The sequence below is a fragment of the Pezoporus flaviventris genome, unplaced genomic scaffold, assembly GCF_033815535.1.
Source record: "Pezoporus flaviventris isolate CSIRO_AGI_PZ_B2104156 unplaced genomic scaffold, CSIRO_AGI_Pfla_v1 ptg000078l, whole genome shotgun sequence".
Taxonomy (NCBI): Eukaryota; Metazoa; Chordata; class Aves; order Psittaciformes; family Psittacidae; genus Pezoporus; species Pezoporus flaviventris.
In genome coordinates this window covers 6,260,158-6,278,157 of record NW_026892626.1, presented here as the reverse complement: position 1 = coordinate 6,278,157, position 18,000 = coordinate 6,260,158, and the positions used below count along the sequence as shown (strand labels likewise).

Genomic DNA, 18,000 nt, shown 5'->3' with positions numbered 1-18,000 from the left:
TTATCATTTTCCTTTAGCTGTAAATGGAGCTGAGCACAAAACAGTTTCTTGTATCATAAGCTTTCCTAGAATGCAAAATATTTTCCCACTTCTCAGGAAGAAAACAAGACTTTTAAAGAGGGAAAACTAAATATCGAGGAACAGTCCATATGCCCCAAGCAAGCAGCCTTTCTCATCTGGGAATTCAAGCCAGGGGTCACCAGCCCAGGTCTAGAGGCCAGGTTGTGTTGAAATAGCCCATTTCTAACAAAGCTGGACAACCAGCACCGAGACAGAAAAGCTTTAGTAGTCACAAAAATGTATTTTAATTATTATTTATAATCAAAATACCACCTGGCAAAATGATCACTGACAATCTTGGCTCTGAACATAACACAACAAAGCCTTGACTGAATTCTGTGGCTATCCCAGCTGCTCAGCATTATTATTATTTTTTAATCAGGACCAAAGTATCTCAAAATGGGCACTTAAATACTGAAATGCTGCAGAGATAAAATGAACAGCAACATTCTCAGGAGCACCTGACACATTTAGAAGCCTTTCTCACTTCTAAAACCAGGACCTCAGCATTTCTGCAATGTTTATCATGGCGATCACTTTATTAAATCTCTTTTCTCTTTCCAGAAGCCTTCACCATTAGTTGTCTCAGTCTATACAAGGTGTGATGAGCCTCTGCATTTTCATACAAGCCCTTTCACAGAATGAAGTTCACAGAATGAATTTTTTAGTAACTTGTAGGAGCTTACAATTTAACACCTATGATACAATACTTTTCTATTTTAACAATAATATTATCTGACATACCAAATTCAAATAAAGTCTTTTGATTCTGATTTGTATATGTTTAATTGATAGAAGTATTTTGATTCTTATTTGTATATATTTAATTGCAAAGATTTAATTGTCCTAAGCCCAGTGCCTAGTTTATAGTGATTGCTACCATCACTCCTTTTCCTTGGTCTTGCTGTGGTATGTATCTGTGGAAATTAAATGTCGTAATGTTTCTTTAGACTTACTGTTAGCTCTTTAAAATTTTTCTACTTAAGTTTTACTATATAGTGCCCTCATTTACATAAAAGTTGTCTTCTTAACATAGCAGGCTGTTTTGTAGTTGTGATGATTATTCAGCCACGGGAACAAAAGCGCATATGAGGAAATAACTGTAAACTTTCAATGATGTTAAGCGCACCAGCATCTGACACTGCCTTCATGCAGCCATAGGCTGCTGAGGCCACAGGAGCCCGGCCGACAGTGTGCTGCCCACTCTCGGGGCCTGAGTGGGGAGCCACCTGGTCGGCCCGGCTTGGGCCCCAGGTCAAAGAGCTGTAACGCAGGCCTGCCTCAGGCCTCGCCATGCTGAGGGCGGTTTCTGGCGCTGCCCCTGTATGGTGACAGCACTTCCTCATGCTCGGCACTCGCAAAGCCTGAGGCAGCCGAGGGGAGCAGCCCTCAACTCGGCACCAGCGTCGAATTCAGCCATCTTCGGCCCAGGACCTAGCACGCCGAGAGCAAGATGGAACCTGGTGCACAGCAGAGCTGAGAGAATCACGTTTGCTGGGCCATAGAGCTTTCAGCCAGCTGGGACCAGTGGTTGCAGATGACACCTGTGGTCATCACTGAAGACCAAATAGGAGAAATGGGCTGTGGAGCAGAGTACCTGTGTCTTCACGTGTTTGAGTACAGCTGTAGGTAAGAAAAGGGCTCTGAACCCTCAGTGTTTGGGATGCCAGGTCAAAGCATTTGCAGAACGGGAAGGAAAGGCTCTGCTGTAGGCATTATAAAATATAGTAGTGAAGGAAAAGCCAAAATCCCTCTTCAGTCCCTCTTCTGTTTTTTTCTTTTATGCCTGTGTGGTGGGCTGACCCTGGCTGGACACCAAAAGCTGCTCTGTCACTGACTGCAGCTGTTCAGTGGAGAGAAAACACAATGAAAGGCTCATCGGTCGAGGTAAGGAGAAGAGATCACTCAGCAATTACCATCACAGGTGAAACAGGCTCAATCTGGGGAAAAAATAACTTAATTTCTTACCAATCAAATCACCATGGTCTGCACCACAGGCTGTAGGGGGATCTACTCCAGCACCTGGAGTACCTTGTCCAGCTGACCTTGGTGTCTGCCCAGAGCTATTGCTCTCGCATGTTCTCAATTTTCCCTCTGGCTGCAATTCCACAGTTCATTTACCTCCCTTCTTAATATATATTACCCCAGAGGTACTGCCACTCTTGGTGATTGGCTTGGCCTTGGACAGCAGTGGGTCTGTCTGGAGCTTGCTGCATTGGTTATGTTGGACATGGGGGAAGCTTCTAGCAGCTTTTCACAGAAGCCACCTCTGTAGCCCCCTGCTACTGAGGCCTTGCTGTGCAAACCTGATACATCTTTCTAAGTGTTTTCTGTATTCCTTTGTGGAAGAAGAGATGTAATGTATTTTCAGAGGGACTCAGCTCCTGCAAGATCCGAAATTGGCTCATTTAATCTTCATGGGTGCTTGAATTCTCACTTAAAACATTAGTTAATTAAACCACGTTAAACCACACAGGCAACAAAAAAAAAAAGTTCAGATAAATTTAAGGGTCAGATTTTCTGATTTAAAACCACAAAACAAAAACTTGCAGAGAGCTCAGCCTGGTGCCTCTTCATTAGCTCAGCATATTGTGACATTTTTAGTTCTCACTCAGGACTAGGAAACCAAATAGGGTTTTACTGTGGTGAAACAAAACTAGACAATGCTGCAAGAAAAAAAAATTGCATCCATGCTGTGATCTTGCACAAGTCTTATTTGCTTTAGGGGTGTTCATCTGTCTCACATTCACTCAAATGTTTGCATGTTCACAAGGAGAATTTTTGTGCTGCCATTTGGAAGTGTCTTCTGTACAGCTTCCAGTAATTGTGACAGCAGAACTCACCACTGAGTGAGGAAAATATCCACATCTAAGGAGAATATAGGCAAGGAAAATGTTTTTTTAATGATAAAATTATAAGCTGATTTTATAGTGTTAAGTTCAACTTTAATACTAGCTAACAAAGGCTACGCTCTAGCTGTTGTTGAGTGGCCAGTTGATGGTGGGTTTAATTCATATAACGACAGGAAACTATCGCTCAAATAACAGTGTGTTGTCATTTGTTTATCGTGTTGCTAATTTAGAGAAAACAATTTCTTTATCTGTTGAGCATTGAGACGCATGTGCAATTCACTAGTTGTAACTTGTGTTATTAGCTCTTATCCCTCCACAACAATTTGCCAAAATAATTGCCTCAGCCACAATGACATTGTTATGTGATGTTTGTAAGATGTGCAACAATTTATTTCTTACTGTAGCTTTATTGTTTAAATTAGCATGATTTTTTCTTAAAACCAAACAGATCTGATTTCTCCAGAAGTAGTGCAGAAAAATTGTATATGCTGTTTTTACTTTGTTATGTTGGGATGAGTTTTTACTTTCTCTTGGAAAATAACTCATGATAGATTAGTAGATAAACAGCTGCTTTCATGGAGGGATGTGTGATCCTGTAGGTTGATTCTGTAAGAACTGCTTTTAAATACCAGTGTCAGAGTGAAATTTATGAGGATCACTTTACTGTAGAGTTTGCTTTTATAAAGCCTATCTGAAAATCTGTGTAGATAACCATGCACATATAAGGGTGTTTCCTAGCCTTTGTTTTCTGTTTTTTTTTACCAGCTTTTAATCTACTAGAGAACCTTCCTACTCCATGGCAGTCTTCAGCAGAAGACTATGTCACAATTTTGGGTGGAGGGAACAGGATTGAACTGTATTGGTTGGATCACTATGTTTTCATTGCTTTTACTGAGAGACCTGGGAGGGACAGTTTCCCTCCAGGATGGTCACTCTTTCAGAATTCTTTGACGTTTAATCAATGAGGTAAACATTTTAGTCTTTCATCATAATTTCTGACAATATACCCATTCTAGAAGTCGGATTTCCTGGTACTGTGCTTATTATCTTTTGTGCTACTGGTGATAACATTAATGTAAATTGTAGATTACAAACCACAATTAGATAATCACTGATTTTATATCTGAGTTCCTTGGAACCACTGGGTGTATACCATGTGTTTCTATTAATTTTATCAATTTATTCTAAAAGCTTTCTATTTTGAAAGTTTGAGGTCAGTTCATGGAGGCATTTTGTTCTCACCCTGCATGAAGAATATCTGCAGTCCAGAAATAGCACTAAACTTCTGTATGGCAGACATGGATGTGTATGATTCATTCAGTTTGCCTTCCTTGTATGTTCTTTGTACACAGCCATCAGCTCCATGGGCTCAAACAGGTCTGTTGCTCCTTGTGGGTATTAGAAAAACTGTTGGTTTTTTTTTTAAATTTCTATGTCTTTAACAAGTTCTTGAAATCTTCTGGTGTTTTTTTTTGATTGATTTTTGTTTTTTGTTTTTTTTTAATCCCCTGTGATTCTGGTTTTATGTTAATTTTATCAGAGTTTGTTATTTTCATTTTTCTCAGGTGGATGCACATTCTGCTTTAGAAGGATGTCTTTTCATACCTAATAGCCTCTTTTACTCTGCTGTTTGAGCACCCTGACTGTTTCTGGAAGCCCATTTAAAATTATTTTTGCTAGGTAATATACATGTACTCTGAACTTTTACAGTGGTGCCTTTAAAGAGTCGCTATGCCAGTTTATATAAGAAGAAAGCTTTAAAATATTTATAGGAATATTTTAAAATTTTAGATGATTCTTTTTAATTTATTTTTAACTAGCTTCTTCATTTTTGTATCATTCTTCTTTTTCAAGTTAAGCAAGCTAACCTTTCAAGTTAAACCTCTTGTGGGTTTCATTTGGCTTTCTTTTTGACTTTTTTCCCCTCATACAAGCATTTTTGTATCTGAGCATGGAGTAGTGTCTATTCTAGAGTTTTTGTAGGATAACTTAATCTTAACTCTTGAGCTGATTCAAAAGTTGCTTCTCATCTTGTGAGTTTTTTCTTAAACTGCTCTGAAAAGCAGTTCTTTGTGGTTTAGCATGTCTAGCAAACATGATATGTAGCCCTAGTATACTATATGGACACTAACTAAAATCTGTCATTGTTATTGTACTTTATGTTTTTACAGCTCTTTACCTCTCCCTGGCAATTTGTAGCCACTGTCATTCTAGTGTATTTTAGATATATTTTACATTTCTATTTTAGTATATCTTGCTTAGGACTCCAGAGCTTTGTTAGTGAAATAGGAGACATTTTCCTAATACTTGCACCAATGGTTAGTTCCCTTAGTCATTCTTTCCGAAGCTAAAGGGCACGTTCACAGGAGATAATGTGTCATGTTCCTCTTATTCCAATGACAACATCTTTTCTTCACTTGCAGCTTTGAACTGCAGTGTCTCTTGAGTGATTCTGATGATTTGCTGTTGTGTTTTCGTAGAATCGTAGAATAGACCTTCAAAGTCATCTAGTCCAATATATAATATTGGTACCTTTTAATCCCATGTTATATCGATTATACTCCTGCTTGATTATCCTGCATGTTGATTCCACCTTTTAGATCTTCTGTAATAAATTGCTTGTAAACCAACTATTCTGTTATTTGCCTTAAAACCAGGTCAGTGTTGATTTTCAGGACTGTTTCTCAAGGTAGAATACAATATTAGTTTCTTCTAACGATTACAGGAATTCCTTCTTTTAGGTATTTCCTGTCATCACTCGTAATCAATCATACTCTTTTGGGTTTTCTCATACAAAACTCTCAATACATGTAGTGATTTCTTTTGCCAGCTGTCTCTTACTTTCTCGGCTATTTTAAGTATCTTTTCCCAGTAATTGTTTGCTTTCTGTCCTTAGTCTGTCAAGTCATTTTCTCAAACCTACTCCTAAATTCATTCTTTGCTTTCAGTCCTTATGTTCAACTTCATCAAATTCTTCCTGACTGTACTTACTCTTCCTGAACTTCTCAATTTCAGCTCTCACTCTAATACACTGACTCCATCAGTGTATTAGTCCATGGCTCTTGACTAACTTGAGTTAATTGCAAGTTAATTCCTATTTAAGAGATTTGATTTTCTTCATTATTTGCTGAGCTACATGTTAAATCGTGCTGTCTTTTTGAGGAAATGACTCCACAATTGCAGATATATGCCCTGTTCAAACCATTTGGCGCTTAGACGTGGCCATAACACTTTTGCTTATGTTGTTCTTTTGTTTATTTGAAAACACAATTCTAGAATATAAATTACTTTTTTACTCTTTTGACATTGCTGCTGCTATCTCCAGGAGTAGAAAAAGTTTTCCTGCTTGTTGAAGGCAAAGTTTCTAGAAACTTCATTACAGCTGGGCAAGTTTGGGAGAAGTGTAATGTGTTGGTTTTCTTCTTTCTTGTACATTCACCTTGTGGTATTATTTGCACTGTGACTAAATAAAATTTGTAGCAGAATTATGCAAGATTTGAAAAAAAACCCAACCCCAACAAATAGGCTACTCAGCATGTATAGCAAAGTTGAGCAGAATAATATTTTTCTTGAGATTTTATAGGACACTTTTTTGACAGTATGGTTCCTGCAAAATTTGGGGTCACAGTAAACGTAGATTAAAAATAGAGGCATCTTTTTGGAATACATTTTTTAACTGAAAGTGATTCAGTCTCTAAGTACAGAGTGAGTATTGGGTTAGTGCTTTTAGTTCTTTGTGTTATGCAGGGAATTTTGCATAGAAAATGATTTAAATTGCATAGGTGACCCATGTCTCTATATCACTGAAAATAAAAAATGAAATATGATGCGATTGCTTCATTATTTTTTTTAAAATCCGTACCTCCTAAAAGAAAACATTATTTATTTATTTTTAAAGCTAATGTGTTTGCTCTTGCATAACTCTTGGTTATAACTCTCTATTTTGCAGTTTCTGCTGATCCAAGTCATGAAGTCCTCCTTCAGACTTCTCTTAGGCAATGATATGTTTAACTCTCCAGTCTAAATTCTTGGGAGCTGTCAGAGTTTCAGTTGGAGCATTTTGGAACATATGATCACCATCCCTTTCAGCATGATCAAACCCTAGTCCTGCAGTGTTACAATGTTATCAAATTTAACATGCCTACACAACTTCCTACATGACTTCCTCTAGATGCAATCTTATTTGGTAAAGCTGTTATTTACCTCCTAATTGCAGACAACTACAGTGCCTTGTTCATATGGTGCATGCAGGATTATTTTGTTTAATGTAAATAGCTTACAGTACCATGTGGTTCCTTGGTATCTTCTAATAAAACAGCACAGCCTAAGATGATATTTTTAGCCATTGTTACATAGGACTTTTAGCAGCATTTCTGCTGAAGGCAACAGTGAATTCCCAAGGTGGTGTGCAGCTGCTTTGGAGTAGAGGCACAAGGTGCATTGAACACTCTGTGTCAGCATCAGGTATTATTTGAATATTCCACAAACAATCCGAATAAATATTTGAGATAAAGTGTAGGCAGGAAGTAGAGGTGGAGTCATATCTGGATTACAAAACACTGTAATCTCCAAAACTAGTGCAGTAGGTTTTCCCCTTTTATCTAATTTTCTTTTTTTTTCTAGAATCAAAACATGCCCATTAACCTGGTCTACTTTCTGGTTTTCATTTAATGTGGTTAAGCGTGGTGGTGTTAACTGTTCAACTACAATTTGGTGGAGTTGCAGTGATTTTGTTAGAGAAATAGGTTAATGACTAAGGAAATGCAAGGATTTTCAATTGACTACTTTTCTCCCACAAACCTCTACATTCGTTACTGGAAAGAGAAATTCAAGTCCCTTGCGTCATCTCCTCCATTGCATCCTGCCTGCTGTTGTATGAGATTTTTAACCATTAAATAGTTTTAAAAAGTTAAAAAAGTTTAAAAGTTATTAGATGTATCAGTTTTGCTTTTATCACAAAGGGGTTACCCCATAAGGTCTCATTTAGTGTCCGACATCTGTAATTTATATGCAGCCCAGACTTGTAGTGTGTATTTCATTACAGAATTAACTTTATTATGTCATTTTGAATCTTTGTATGAAGAGGTGCTCATACACTTGTGATTCTGAAGGAACACTAGTTTCGAAGACTTATACATTTTTACTGAGGCCCCTCCTACTCCGTTTAAGGCCTGAATGAAAACTAAGTAGGCAAACTTTCCTAATTGTATGGTGATATTCTGTGGTACTGAAATTTAAAAGATGTCACTTTGAAAGAAGAAAATTTGCCTGTGGTAGCATGTGTATGTTAATTCCTTCTGATTTTCTTTTGCCTCCTGAAAAAGAGAAAGTAGATTTTTTTTTATGTGCTTTGAGCTCAAATTCTAACTTGATCTCTGCATGAGAGGTGAATGTTTGTGGTAAATGTGGCTTCCTTAATGAGGACCTGCTGTTCTGCATGAAACACTGTCACAAATAATAATAAACAGCACCCAGTTTCTGCTTTGCAGTAGGAATAAAAAATCTGCTAGTGAATCTTCCCTCCGCAACAGTGTCAACAGCAAGTCCTCATTACCTGTCCATGGCAGCTGAAAACTGATTTATCCCGATGGTCAGAGTGTTGCCTAAGCTCATTGTCTTTGTTGAATTTTTCTCAAAGGCAAAACCAAATATTTTCTTCTTTTTCAAAATGATTTTGTTGGCACTCCCTGAAGCTGATTGTGCTACTTTCAATCATTAGAATGGACTAATTAATGGACTTTCTGGACATTGAGCCTGTGAGCTGTAGGAATAGCAAACACATAAGATTCTAGCCAAGCTCCTGAACTGACAGGTAATCATCTGATTAGATGGTGGGAAATGAGATTTTGATTTCTTTCAAAGAGGATTTTGTTTTTCCTGCTTTTTGTGGGAAATGCACAAAAGCCTATTTTCCATGTGGAGAATATGAGAAGCTCTGTAATGTCATTATGAATAATATCATATCCCTCAGTTTTTTAATTTCCTGTGTGCCATTTTCTTCTGGAGTGATCTACAGTTAGTCTGGGTTGCAGGAAGGAAGCATATCAAAACCAATAAAAGAGCAGTTGGCTTGAAAGAGGGAATCAAGATCTGAAGAGGGTAATCACTTCAGGAAGATTATAATGGTAAAGGGAATAGAGGTCTTTATTATTGAATGTTTGGCTTTAATGACATCAAAAGGAATGAAGAAACTGGGTGGGAGGAGACGTTTTAATTTATTTTGCCATCTAGCATAGGGACACACAGGACTTGCCGCAGGTGCGAGGAGAGACAACTTGAAACAAAGTGGTGGGGCCTGTTCTTGTTGACTTGGGCAGTCTTCCTGCTGACTGTTGGAGCAGGTAAGTGGTAAAGACAGCCCTGTGTGGAAGAGATGGTTCCATGTCACTTAGCTGCAGGTGTTTATCGTACTCTGTTTGGAGATCATGACCATACCAGAGAAGAGTGGAGTTAGAGTTGCTACTAAGGCCCTGGAGTCTCTTATATCCAAGGCTCCATGTTAAGGTTAAAAGATTTATACCCATTATCTGACTGATGGCTGCTGCAGTTTTCTTGATATACTCAAAATCAAAAAACAGTTCAAAAGTCCAAACTTTGTAAGTCGTAAATCCTGTAAACATCCTAGTTCTTGGAGTACCAATTCCAGGAACATTGCAGGAAATACCATGTTACAGTAACTTCGAGTCCTGTAGTCCTGTATTCCAGCAATAAAATCGAATTAAAAGAGGGGAGAATTGGATGAGAAACCTCTGCTGGGACTAATTAGAAATATTTCTGAATGGGGTGAGTTAGATGAGCAATCCACTAAAACTCTGCAAAGCCACAGCTGTCCAGCATCCAACAAACTGAGTGAGAAAGAAAAAAAGAAAATGAAAATGAGAGACTATCCCCAGAGGCAATTTCTTTTGGAAGACGAGGGAAAACTTCATGGCTGATGGAGTCTGTTTTGTGCCATTCCTTCTGTGAAAGGAGTTTGTACCAGTCTATGGTTGAAAATAATGCTTTTCTGCAACAAATCAGCAAGTCACTGAAGCGACAGACACTAACGGGGGGGGGGGGGGGGGGGGAAGGAGAGGGCGAAGATCTAATTTTGTGCTGGTTGCCATAAGATTTGAGGTTAGCCTTTTCTACCAGTGAAACCAAACTGAGGCAGTACCATATGCTGGAGTGAACACAGATTCTCAGGGTGAAGATAAACATAGATGTTCTTAGGTTCTGGTGGGAGGATTTGGAGGTGGGGGTGATTTTTTTTCTTTTTCTTAATTTCCAAGAGGAGCATTTTGAGAAGTTACATCCATCTTTCCCCTTCACCTTCTCAATACACCCAGAGAGAAAATTTTCTAGAAACGAAGCTTAGGATGAGAGCCTTTTTAGGACTTTAAGAAATGTCAGTTCAAATGAATTTAAGCTTATGACATCTGCATGCTTTTCTTCTGGGGTCACTGTTCTCGTCTGACACTTGTGGCTTTTGTCTATCTTTTTTTATGCTGCACGTGAGATGGTAGTTAATGTTATAAGCACACCTTGCAAATGGTTCCCTTTAGGGGAGTTAGAGTGAGGGCCAGTAGCTCCCTGGGAAGCTGCAGCCATGGGGTTTCCCTCTGGGAACCCCCTAGGGTGAGTGGGGCAGGCCCATCCCCCTGCCCCTCAGCTGCCAACTGAGGCCATCAGGCACCTAAAGATGACCGAGGCCAGGCTTAAAGCTCATGTTTGAACAACCGGTACATGTCACATAACCAACATCAGAACCCGGTCTGGAGTCTTTCGTGTTGTTGCTCTTAGAGCAAATTAAAATAAGTATTTACAGGGTGTTTGTCTTCCTAAACATTTCAACATTGTCCACATGTTATTAAAACATGTTAGGTTTTGCCAATTTTGAATCAGTCTCATTTTGATAACATTGAAACAAGATACTTCTAAGCAAGAGGTTTTTGTTTTAGCATTATCATTCCGTGTTCATTTCACAGTGATATATTGATTTCATTGATCAGCAACGTTTAATATGAACTGAGTATCTTCAGTGCAAGTATTAAGCTATCTTGCAAAGTTATCTTACTAAAGTCACAAACAGAAATGACCACCAGGCTTAGGAGGTTTTCCCTCTTTTGAAAACAGTAAATCTGAGATGTTAGAAACTTAATAGAGACACCTACTTTTTTTCCAGTTATCAGGAACAGTGATGTGTGTTCCTATTTACAAAAATTGTAGTAGTCAGTGGAGAATCTATGGAATTGTGCTTTAGCCTGGGAAATGCAGGGGCATAGGAGAGTTTGTGTTTTTTATGAAAAGGTTGGATAAGCAGTTCATAAATTTGTCTGACAGACAAAGATTTATCTCTGCAGTGTATTTTTCAATGAAAGTGCTGGATTTTTATCCTGATGTTTTACTTCTGTGATTTGGAAAAGAAGATGAGGAGAGCGTTGTTCTGGATGTATCTGTTTTGTGGCCAGAAATCTCAGTTTGGTGCTGGAAAAATATTTCAAACAGTCTCCAAAGGTAAGCTTAATTTTTCACAAGGCAGTTTTCACATCGTTTGGAAAGTTATCAGCACTGCATTTCCACTCTCTTCCATTTGACTCACCATCCCCAGAAAAAGCACAAACATACCTCCCCAGTTGTTTGACAGTGTTGTTCAGTACAGGGGTTTTTACACAGTGTGTCAGATGTTACTAAGGTTATTCATTTGTTCATCTCTAATGGCATCTTAATTTCTTAAAAGCATCTCAGCTGAAAACTTAAGCAGTTTTTATTTTTATATATCTCATGATGAAAAAATTATCTGATAGTAACTCAGACTTGCTGTGATTCCTACTGGCTATATTCATAGAGTCTTTAATATGATTATCTTAATCTTCAGGGGGATTTGTGTAAGCATGAAGTATTCAAATGAACTGAAATTCAGAAGAGCTTTTCAGAATTCTTTGTTACTGAATTTTTCAGGGAATGGAACTTCTATCACTTATCATTTCTACTTCAAACAAATGTACAGGAGGTCTTGCTTCCCCATAAGTAGCACTTAAATGGAACAGGCAAGAGTTTTTAGGACTCCTGTCCAGGGCTTGCAAATCTGAACAGAGGTGCTGTCATTTCACAATGAGATGACCCAAACTTTCTGAAGTACTGTATACCTTTTGCTGAAGTCAAGTGCAAGTGTACAAATATTCTTACTTTTCCCTGCATTGAGCTTTCCATTTTGGGTTTCTCATTGTCCTGGAAAGCCGTTTTCCACAAAAGTTCCATTATATTTATGCGATCATTTTTTTATACTTTTATATATATATATAGACACACGCATGTAAGTATAAAGTGTATGTACATGAAGTTTATGTGTGTGTCTATATATATGTAAAATATATACATAGAAGTTTTTAATGTGGTTTTGTTTCATTTCAGAAGCTTGAATCTAGGTCTTTGGAGAATTCTTTCAGTTATGGGTGATTGCTTCAGTGTTAAATTCCAGGAGCTGGAATAGCTATCCTAGATGACCAACTTTTTATCTGACATTTTGCATATATAGTAACTTAACTCACCTGTTAATTTTCCTGTGGAAATTAAAACCTGTAAAGTGTGCAAATGCAGAGTTATGCCTTTTTAATTTTTACAGAAAATGGAGAAGTAAAATTTTTACAACAGCATAAACAACAAAACAACCAGCCTGGAAAACTGCCATTTTGAGAGGCCTGAAAGTTTTCCAAATTCTATTGAAGGCAGACTACTTTTTTTTTAATATCCCAATTACCCATCCTGTCTTTTCAATATTAGGTACAATGGACAGTATAAAGACCAATAGGGATTGCTTTATAAAACAGTTACTGTACTTTAAACATCTGTAGAGGAGTTCTTCAGAAGGTGGAGGAGATGATTCCTTTTGTGAGGCACCAGAGAGACCTTGAACTGTGGAGTCTGCTTTTCCAATACTGCACAGCTTTGACCATTGCCTTAATTTCTGTGTACTTTAGTGTGCTTCATTACATTTTAGGCACTCTGCATATGTAACTGGGGGCAGTTTAGAGAGAGGAAATTTTTATTAAATATGTTAATCACCTAACAACATTTGGCTTGCAGTCTCAACTGAACTGTTTCTCAGAGAAACAGATAAGAGGAAAGCAGGTTGCATGCATAAAATAAATGTAACGTGAAGTAAATTAAAAATACAAAGGTGGAAGATCAGTTGTTTTCTCAAATCCTTTCAGTTCTAGTAATGTGGGTTTAATACGTCAGAAAAAGAAATGGAGTCTCTATGTGATTTTTACCTTGCCTCTGATCTTTTATTACCGCTAAAACTCCTATGGTATTTGTTTGAAAAACAAGTTCTTTAATGTATTTATTAAAATGACAATATGTTTCCATACTTTATTATGATTAAAGTCCTGTTGGCTGGACTGTTCTTGTACGGCATCCAGTGTTTTTTTGTTTCTGCATTGGTGGTGTGTGGGATTTGCAATAATGGATGTCATAACCCTCCACTGAAGCTTTGGAAAGAATTTGCTGTCAATCACAGTGTATAGTCTTTTTAATTGTAGCTCCAAATAAATGTGTTTTCTTCATTTATTTAGAAGCTATTATGCTGTCATTTAAAAAAGGGGAAAAAGTTCTTTTAATGAGACTTTGTGCACTCTTTTTTAATAACAATGGATACATCCATGTTAAAGCATATAGTTCCTTAGCAAATAGGTTTTTAGTTGGTTCATAAAAGCAGTACAACTGGAATATGAGCATCTGCTCTGATCCCAGTTTTCAAACAACAGAAAGAGCAAACATATGTACTTTCCCTGTTTTATACTTTGAAAAGTCAAAACTTTCTTCCTCATGTAATTGCCCTTGCAGATCTCATCAGTGATGGTTCACATGCTGTGTTTCACAGATCACAGAGATTTCAAAGCTTGCTTTTTGATGAGTAAGAGATTCTCTAACCATCATCACAAAGCCTTGCTTCCTGCTTCTCTCTAGCTCTTACTATATTGCTTTATCTTCTTTACTGATGCTTAACTCACCAGTCTAGGGTTTTGTTCTGCCACAAAGCACAGTAGGACCTGGGCACAAGCCTTGTTGCAGAGCAGAAGAGTTGTTTTTTGCCTTTGACATGTCTTTTTCTCCCTTTTAATGATGCATGTGCAAGTCTTCAGGGTTATGTGGGATTGCGGTGTAACAGTTCAAAATTATTAAAAAAAAAACAACTTTTATTTAGATTATTTTAGTGAATTGAGGTAGCTAGTATTCTGATAAAGGAATCAAGCTGGCATTCTGTGAGATAACTCAGTCTTTAAGAGTCTTCTGGTTATTTTAGTCTGTTCTCAGATTTATACTTGGCATGAAAATTTGAGACGTTAAAAAAAGAACCTTCGTAAATATGACCACATTCCTGTCAAGTGTGTGGCTTTCATGACTTTAAATGTTAGCATCTGATAATGTTTCCACAGTTTTCACTTCTTGAATCAGGTCTCTTGTATTGGTAGAAGTTGATAGTATTCAAGTTCAAGAAGTTCATAGCATTAGTTGTTGAATAAAGTTGCTAAGCCCCTGTCCATCATATTTGAGAAATTGTGGCAGTCAGGTGACGTTCCTGATGACTGGAAAAAGGGAAATGTAACCCCCGTTTTCAAGAAGGGGAAAATGGATGACCCAGGGAATTACAGGCCAGTCAGTCTCACCTCTGTGTCTGGCAAAATCTTGGAGCAGATTCTCCTGGAAGGCATGCTAAGGCACATGAAAAACAACAACGTGCTTGGTGACAACCAGCATGGCTTTACTAAGAGGAAATCCTGCCTGACCAATTTGGTGGCCTTCTATGATGGGGCTACAGAACTGATGGACAGCAGCAGAGCAGTTGATGTCATCTACCTGGACTTGTGCAAAGCGTTCGACACTGTCCCACACAACATCCTTGTCTCTAAATTGGAGAGACATCAATTTGATGGATGGACCACTCAGTGGATAAAGAACTGGCTGGATGGCCACACACAAAGAGTTGTGGTCAGTGGCTCAATGGACAGCTGGAGACCAGTAATGAGTGGCGTCCATCAGGGATCGGTGTTGGGACCGGTCTTGTCCAACATCTTTGTCTCTGACGTGGACAGTGGGATTGAGTGCGCCCTCAGCAAGTCTGCCAATGACACCATCTGCGTGATTCGGTTGATACGCTGGAGGGAAGGAATGCCACCCAGAGGGACCTTGACACGCTTGTGAGGTGGGCTGATGCCAACCTTATGAAGTTTAACCATGCCAAATGCAAGGTCCTACAGCTGGGTCAGAGCAATCCCAGGCACAGCTGCAGGTTGGGCAGAGAAGAGATTGAGAGCAGCCCTGAGGAGGAGGACGTGGGAGTGTTGGTCAATGAGAAACTGAACATGAGCTGATTTCAGTGTGCGCTTGCAGCCCAGAAAGCCAACCGTGTCCTGGGCTGCATCAAAAGGAGCGTGACCAGCAGGTCGAAGGAGGTGATCCTGCCCCTTTACTCTGCTCTCATGAGACCTCACTTGGGAGTATTGTGTGCAGTTCTGGTGTCCTCAACGTAAAAAGGACATGGAACTGTTGGAACAAGTCCAGAGGAGGGCCACGAGGATGATCAGGGGACTGGAGCACCTCCCGTATGAAGACAGGCTGAGACAGTTGGGGCTGTTCAGCCTGGAGAAGAGAAGGCTGCCTGGAGACCTCATAGCAGCCTTCAAGTATCTGAAGGGGGCTTATAAGGATGCTGGGGATGGACTATTCATTAGGGATTGTAGTGAAAGGACAAAGGGTAACGGGTTAAAACTTGAACAGGGAAAGTTTAGACTTTCCTTAGACTTATAAGGAGGGAAAGTTTAGACTTTCCTTAGACTTATAAGGAGGAAGTTTTTTACTGTAAGGGTGGTGAGGCACTGGAATGGGTTGCCCAGGGAGATTGTGGATGCTCCATCCCTGGCAGTGTTCAAGGCCAGGTTGGCCAGAGCCTTGGGTGACATGGTTTAGTCTGAGGTGTCCCTGCCTATGGCAGGGAGGCTGGAACCAGATGATCTTTAGGTCCTTTTTTACCCTAACTATTCTGTGTTTCTAAGAATCTTTATGGAGAATTATGATATGGTGTTTGACAATAGCTGTTTCTTACAACACAATCAACAAATAACTATTTTGTTCTAAGAAATTTAGTTCATCTTCATTGTAAAGTGTCTCTACAATTTTACATTTGTTTCATGTTTAGGAAAATTTGCATGATATTGTGTTTTGAAAAAACCTTGGTCTACCACTGCAGAGCTGCAATTACAGCAGTGTTAAAGTTGCTCCTTCTGTCATGTTTGTCTTAAATATCTGAGCAAACTTGAAGTATTAAGTGCTTTGGGAAAATTCATAAACTACTAATGCAAGTAGCAGATACGTTTGCTTTGCCTGCAAACAAAAAAGGCAAATTGCATAACACACAGGGAAAAAATACTTGGACCAGCACATGATTGCTTCTTTTAAGCAGATGTTCCTTCTGAAAATAATTAAAAAAAAAAAAAATTAATAGTGGCTTGTTTCTTTCTTTATCTTGAGTGCAAGTTTTCCTTACTTATGATATAAAGGTAGCCATGGTAACTTAACATTTTAATCGCTCCTTTGCAGTGCATTTCTTCAGTGAACAGTATGTAGAACCTGCACTTGATGGCTAAACTAATCAATTCTGCTTTTTTTAATATTTCAAGATGACTGTTCTTAGGTAAAAAGAAATACATTAAACAAAAATGCCAAATCTGTGAAGCGGACTGCAAATTTGGATTTGAAATTTTGATGCTGGATCTACCTGATTTAACGATAGGGAGTTTTTGTGCTTATAATGTCCTTATCTCTCCTGGAGAACAGGGAAAATCCAGTGACTCTTAAGGAAGTGCTCATATTTTGTTTAACTGTACATCAACAGGAGTTCTGCAGGCACTGGCAGAATCTCGGGGAATGTTAAAGGAACATTTGTGCTAGGGCTCACTGCTGGCTCCACAGCAAGCTCTGCCAGACACTTCTCTCAGTGCTCCTGAGTATATTTTTAAGCACAGAATGAAAAAAACAGTTGAACTTTTTCCTTAATTCATAATCAGTTTTTAATTGCTGTATTTATGTGGGGAAACAAGCATCTGTCTGTAGTAAACGTGTAAGGGGAAGCTTGTCAAGACTGAAAATGAACATTTTTCCTTTGGATTTTGGGTTTGTGAATGCTCCAAAATAGTACATAATGGAAAGGGGTTTACTAATGTGTTTTGTAATGAAGTGGTACTTCAGATTTGTACTTGCCATATATGCTACTTGCCAGGTGATCATTTTATTTAGCTGTGCATTTGGATATTACTATTGAAACTTACTACTATGAATACTGAACACAATCTGTGTTCCTCTTAATAGTTCAAGTAATACTTTCTGCAAACTACTTGCACAGAGGTATATCTCTTGTGCTTCACATTCTCTAACTGCAGTGCACAGTGTCACTGCTTCCCTAATAATGAATGGGATTTGTTATGGTTTTTAGAGTAGAATTTTAATTTGCCTGCCTTCTTTTTCTGTTGTCTTAAATCAGAAGCCAAAAGCTGTTGGTATCAACAGCTAGGTAATGATTTTGAGTTCTGTTCATCTTGTGGGTACTGGAGTTGACAGGTGTGCTCAAATGTCTGGAAGAAGAGAAATGAGTTTCTTTGTGTCAGATTGAGTATTAAGCCTTTTCAGGCCACTTTTAAACCTCTCATAATAAATCTCTTTGAAAACTGTTGGGATCTTCTTGCCTAGGAATTCTTCAGCCTGATTCTCTTGGATTCCACAGGAGCTAGTAAAATAAAATTAGCATTGTAGGCTTTTATTTGTATTTGTGAAGCAGTTGTAAAAACCATCTACTTCACAGCAGTTCTTAAGAGTTAACAGTCTTAATTTTTTAATAGTCTGATTCACATCAATTAACTGAAAAAAAAAAATCATAATGTAAACTGTATATAGAGAGCTTACTGTATAGGAGTCACAGACCAGCTCACTGAAGTATTTTTGTGGCACATTGATGCTTAATTCATCTTTGAGTCATGTGCTTGCTATATCTCTGCTACAAGTAGAGGAAAGAATTTCCAGTTCCTCTTCCTAGGTCTTGCCAGCCTTCTCT

The 18,000-nt window shown here is 38.4% G+C and overlaps 1 long non-coding RNA gene across 1 annotated transcript; it reads left to right on the top strand.

Moving 5' to 3' along the window:
* Positions 1 to 8,642: 8,642 nt before the first annotated feature.
* Positions 8,643 to 13,294, top strand: LOC133279457 (uncharacterized). The gene is made up of 2 exons (XR_009746895.1): positions 8,643 to 8,724; positions 12,675 to 13,294. It is a non-coding gene; the product is annotated as an uncharacterized LOC133279457 (long non-coding RNA).
* The last annotated feature ends 4,706 nt before the right edge of the window (positions 13,295 to 18,000 follow it).